The sequence below is a fragment of the Hippocampus guttulatus genome, chromosome 7 (genome assembly GCF_054856545.1).
Source record: "Hippocampus guttulatus isolate MCC_2025c chromosome 7, RoL_Hgut_1.0, whole genome shotgun sequence".
NCBI classification, from domain to species: domain Eukaryota; kingdom Metazoa; phylum Chordata; class Actinopteri; order Syngnathiformes; family Syngnathidae; genus Hippocampus; species Hippocampus guttulatus.
This window is the reverse complement of record NC_141267.1, coordinates 16,494,004-16,500,003: the sequence shown is the minus strand read 5'-3', so window position 1 is coordinate 16,500,003 and position 6,000 is coordinate 16,494,004. Positions and strand designations below refer to the sequence as shown.

The 6,000-nt window shown below is 41.0% G+C and overlaps 1 protein-coding gene across 1 annotated transcript in view; it reads left to right on the top strand.

Moving 5' to 3' along the window:
- The first annotated feature begins 3,484 nt into the window (after positions 1–3,484).
- ncanb (neurocan b) overlaps positions 3,485–6,000 on the top strand; it is a 103,980-nt gene continuing 101,464 nt past the window's right edge. Inside the window, exon 1 of the mRNA XM_086115960.1 lies at positions 3,485–3,595. The gene's annotated coding sequence lies outside the window, so the exon portion shown is untranslated. The remainder of the gene's footprint in view (positions 3,596–6,000) is intronic.

Sequence of the window (6,000 nt, the reverse complement as noted above, 5' to 3'; positions counted from 1 at the left end):
GCCACGTTTCGATGGATAAGCAGGTTCTTATATGCGGTGAAGGAAAGACGACTCTGTTTGATTCATTGTTTTCGTGACGATCCTCTGGCTTATGAATGGTATTCGAGGTCGGCCACGTTTCCCGCCTAAAGATCAACCGGAATTTTTCCTGGAATTTTCCGATTTTCCGAAGTTGCATCAGTGTGGCTAATTCCACAACATTTCCTGCAGACCGAAGATAGTTGCGTTTGATATCCGAAGAGATCAACGTTTGAGATTTTGCTGTATTAACATTTGAATCAGAGGGAGAGCATTAACCCTTTCAGAGACAGCGGTTACTACAGTGAACAGTTTATCATGTTATCAGGTTACAGGGTGCATGAAATAGTTTTCAGATGGAAAAGTATCAGAACATATAATTGCACATCCTAATTGCCTGTGACCCACTGATGGTGTGCGACTGTTGTTGTCCTGTGGCTGTAATTGTTGCTCATGTGTTGTGAGTTTCAGAGAGTGTAAGAGTGGCGAGGAAAGCAATTAGCCGACCTGTTCAAATACTTCTGGAAGGGAGTTTACGTTCAGCGCTGCAGAGCCGGCCGGGCCAAAGGATTTAAGACCTCTCAAAAAGTAGCCCTCCACTGGTGAGGTCTTTCTTTGATCTCTGATTAATTACCCTGCAATAAAATTTTTAAAAATCCCACAGTCCAAGCACACAAGATTAAAAAAAAATGTCAAGTTATAGCGTAAAATCTTTCCAGTGGAAATGCACAATTAATTACTGTAAACGACTTAGATGAATAAACGACTCGTTGCCCCCCCCCCCCCCCGAAAACAATAAATAACGGTCGCTTTTTAAATTCAGGAGTGTAGCTATCAAATATTCTTAGGCTTGATACTCTGCCAATTATCAATTAAGTAATTAATTGGATTTTTAAAAATATTTGGCATTATTAAACAAAATGATGTGCAGGTGAGGTGCAGGGATTATTTTCGTTCTGAATGGGGTACTGTACTATCTGTGACTTTGGGTGTGCATGGCTTGAAAAGCGGGGCCTAGGCTGGATAAGTGACTGAGAGTGTAGTTTTGATTCACTGTTAACCTGCTAACCCGTTGGGCAGGCTGCGCGAGTGACTCGATGCGAGTCAGCAACTCGTGTTTAGACGCGTTTCCATGTTTGTTTCCTGTTTGTTCAGTGAAGTGATTGAATGCGCACATTGATCACTTGCAGGGACATTACAATTGTTATTAGCGATGGTTTTGCACATCTTTGTGGGCAGAGTAGTCGTTGATTACAATGATTTATGATCACACTTTCTTATCTGCAATGATGCACCATATTCGTTTGAAAAATGATACACGCGTTGTCATCTTATTGTTCATTCAAGATGTTTCCAGGGTGTTTACCAGGAATACGTCTGGGTTGATGCCTGTTGTTGTCTGATCTAGAGGCGGATTTATTTTCCGCCTTCGGGATGTTGTCTCTGCGCAAACAAAGCCGCCATCTCAAACGGGTGTAACTCGGAGTATAACTTTATATCCCCCCTTCAAAATAAAACCTCTCAGGGGCAAACATGAGTAATTATTTCAGTGGGATTCAGGGGTGGCTGTACAGTGTTTTTTTAATAAGACATTTTCCCTGGGATTAATTCGCCTCTGTGTTTGTCTAATTAAGTCATGCAGAAAATGTAATAAACTCCAGCCAAAGGACGCTTCCAAGCAATGCGTGGGGTTTGAAAATCTCCAGCCGCCACATCAAATATGCATTTAAGAGTATGATGTAGCAACTACACAAAATAAACACAACAAGCTGGGTTGTCATGGGGTCAATAGAGACGCCTTTTTAAAATGTTGGGATTACTTTCAGCATTTCCTCTATTGTTTGGTAGTTCGGGTCATTTCGAGAAGAGCGGACACATAAAAACGAAGCTTTAAAACATAGCTTCGTGGTCTTAACATTGAAGATTAAATGGTACAAAAGGATCTTGGCTAAATGTATTTACATTTGTATGATTTTTTTTTCATCGTCCTCCTTCCACTTTTTCAGTGACCAATTATTTGGGCTCACTCAGTCAGCACCACGGACAGCTCCCGATGCTTGACTAACCGCCACCATGTTGAAACGAGCGTTAGCAACGTCTCCAATGAGAGCGTTTTGTTAACAAAAGATATATCGCAATAAAAGCAAAATCGCCTTGAAGGGAGAGAAACACAAGCCACCCCCTGCCTGCTTTGCCTGCATGCATGCACGCGTGCCCTCCTGGGGGATCATTATACTTTCGACGCTCCAAAGCGCCTCCTTGTTCTGTATGTATGACGACGCCGTTTCTGCCAGATCTTTTAACTGTAGCGCTCTTCCCTCTCTCTCCATTTTAACGAGAAACAAGTCGTCTGTTCATATTTTTAGTGAGGGTCTGCACGTTCATTGGAAATAAAAAATACTCCTACTATTACTGATAAAAATAATCGTGACTTTGTTTATTTAGCACCTACAACGACACGTTTTCAAAGTGCTCTGACAGAACAAGATAGAACCGAATAAGGCACAATCACTAGCATAAAAAACCCAGACAAACATGTAACTGTACTCACTTTTGTTGCCAGCAGTATGGACGTTAGATGGAAAGTTAGCAATATTTTAAAGGTAGATCACTTTTTGTCATATTTGTTTAAAAATAAAAAGTTATTATGATTTGACAAGTAGTTTTTGATAAATATTAAATGTGAAAACAATCTCTGGTTGTTTTTCCATTGCAGCGGTGTTTTTTTTTTGTTTGTCAATTTTTTTTACAAATATGACAGGAAGTGTTTTTTGGATGCACAAACTGTTTCTTTACATGCTGTTTAATTTTGTTGTTACTGTACGTTTTCTATGGCACGTGCAACAATGTTAAGTGCTGAGTGTTTTATTTTAATTCAAAATCAAAAATATTCATTGGTGTTTTTTGTGTGGCTGCAACAAATTAATGGTCTTTGCATTCATTTTAATAGGAAAAACTGATTTGAGATGCAGGCGTTTTGCATTGCGAGTGTGGCCATGGAACAAATTAAACTCCTGAGTCGAGGCACCACCGCACGTAAATTACAGCAGGCAAACAAATTGCATTAGTACAAGACATAAAGAAACTGGAAGAATTGTCCAAATTGTATGATTTGAGCTTTCATGCAGTAACTTGTGATCTATAACCCCCTCCTCCCCTTTTCTTGTAAGAACCCCTACGCCGCCCCATCTCCTCAGCCTGCTCCTCCTCTTCCTGCTGCCGCTAACACTCATTAGAATACTGCAGCTCGCTCTTTTGTTCAGTTGCGCTCAGCTGCCGGAGAGGTGAGCACCGCTCCGGAGCTCCTCATCTCCACCGTCCACTCACTCACTCTTCCTCCTTTTCTCCTCCTCCTCCTCCAGGAGTCACACACGGATGCCGCTCCTCTTTCACGGATAAAGACCAACAGCGAGTGTGGCTGTGTTTTCTTTTCCACACACGTTTTTATCGACTTTTTTTTTTTTTTTTTTGGATGCCCTGTGGCTCACTACCACTTGCATCACATCCTAAGGCTCTGGGAAGGCTGCGCGAGCATCGCACTGCATTCCTCTGGACCGGACCTCACCTCTGCCGGAAGGTGAGTTTGCCTCTAATGCTGAGAGATTTTCAAGCATGCTGACTTTTGGCTGCACTTGGAAATTTGGAAAGAAAAAAAAAATATACAGTAGAGGATGCGCCTGATGATATATTGTACAATAATTGGGTGAAGATCATTTATTCTTGTTATTCTGCACCAATTATTTTTTCTGATTATTATGACACTTTTTAGTCCATCTAAAACTTCAACATTCCAATACCCAAACGGCACATTTCTCCACTTATTTTGTCATCCAACTTTAACTGTTCAGCTCATTCAAGACATGGTGGAAGGTCACTTTTCACCTTTTCAGAAACAAAATTCCCCAAAACTAACACAGATGTTGTTATGATCACTATTGTGACAATTTTTTTGTGGCAAATCCTTCCACATTTCTCTCATTCAAACCATTCCAATGTCAATACCCAGCTCGTTCATATGACTGTATTTTTTTTATTTATTAGGGTATCCCCAGTTCTCAATATTGAAATTGAATGAAAAACCCCCACCGAGAATGAAAGTAACTATTTTCCAAATTGATCTCCTGCTTCCGTATTCCTCTCCTTATTCAATTATTCAAATCAGGCCAACTTCGAAATGTTGAGCTCATTCACCTCACATTTGTAGTCGCATTCGCAACATTCCCATTTTTCAGTGTTTCACCTTTTCCCAACTTTTGCCTCCACATTTCTTGGCTTATCCGAAGCATCCCAACTTCAAAATGTCTTCAAAATAAGTACTTCAATACGGGACGGCCATGATGTGACATCATCACGGCCCTCACCGATTCTCATTATCTTATTTTTCCACTGTTCATATTTTGCAGTTCCCTTAATTCTATAGCATTTCCGTTCAGCGTCATGAACTTTTCAACACTAATTGCGATTGATTTGATTTGTTTTGGTTGTCTGTACATGAACCAGCCTTAGGTGCGATGTGCTTTATAATGTTTCTTGGTATTATTTGACTGGTTAGAGGAGCTCTTTGGAATCAAGTTGTTGGGGCACATTATCACACTGTCACTTAGACGTGAGACGTGTACAGTATTCCTTTCACACTCGGCATTGAGGGATTATGCGGTGTGATATTGTGTGTGTAACTTTCATCGTTTTTCAATTCATTTCAACAAAGAAAATGAGCACCAACCGTTTGGTAGATACCATAAAGTAAAATGACTCAACTTTTGAAGGTGCCTGAAAGAGACTTAGTGACAGAATGGAAAGCTGTTTGCGCTTAGCAACATTGGTCATGCATTGCTGAATTTACAAAATGAGGTATTTTGTGCTTGCGGTTAGCATGTTTTGCTCACAGTTCTGAGGTTCAAGGTTCAAATCTCAGCTCAAGCCCCTCAGGTGTGGAGCTGAGTCTGCGTGCTTACGTGTGTTTTATAAGGTGCTTCCTCCCACCTTCGGTGTGCTATAAGTGCCTAATTGCTGCTAAAAAAAAATTCACAATCCACTATCCACAATAAGTTGTTTTATCAAACAAGTCATGTTGGTCATGTTTCATCTTTTTTTTAAATAATATAAATATTGAACATTTTTGCTTGTTTGTTTGCTACCGAAGACGAATTCCTTCCTTCTTCCTGGGTTGTGACGTTTTTAAATGTACCTGCCCGGTGTCCTTCTTCATGACCAAAGCCTGTATCTCCAGATCAGCTGGCTCATTGCTCAGGACTTCATTTGAATTGTGTCCGCTTGAGCGGCCATGTGCGGGGCCTTTGTGTGACAATGACCCATTGCTATCATTGCCTCCTGCTTCTTCGGCCCTCATGCATATTTTAGTTGGTCGCGCTACAATTCATGTTGCGGATCACAAGCTCTGTTCTTTATGTCATTGTTTTCCTGAGATTTGTTCCTTTGTGTCATCCGGTTCCCAACATTTCGATATTTTCCGGATGAGTAATCGCCGATTTTGGTGTCGTCGTGACACCCCAAGAGGACTTGTTCTTCTTTCCTTTCCGTCCTCTTCTTGAGTCTGTCTAGCATTGTGATCTACTCTTCTCTTGAGGTTGCGGCTGTCACCTTTTTCTTCAATGTTGCCACGTTCTGCCTGGCTGAGCGAAGCGTAATCCGGACACAGACAAGGGGGGATTCGATTTTACACTTGAGTCACAGGTAAGCACGTGAATGGAAACTGAAGAGATTTTTCTTTAAAACCTGCAATGGGAAAGTGCGAATAGAACAATTTTTACCAAAGCCGAAGCTAAAGTAAGTAAGTAAAGTTTGCTGAAATCCAACAAAGGAGGCCACTCTGTGTCATTGTGGAGCGGTTTTCATTATGGAAGACCTCGCGCAAGATATCTGGGTGTTACAATGGCGATTTTGGGTAATAAATGGCCAAGTTCCCAATACATCAAGTGGAACAAGAGCAACAACAAGCAACCGTTGATTATACTGCATTAT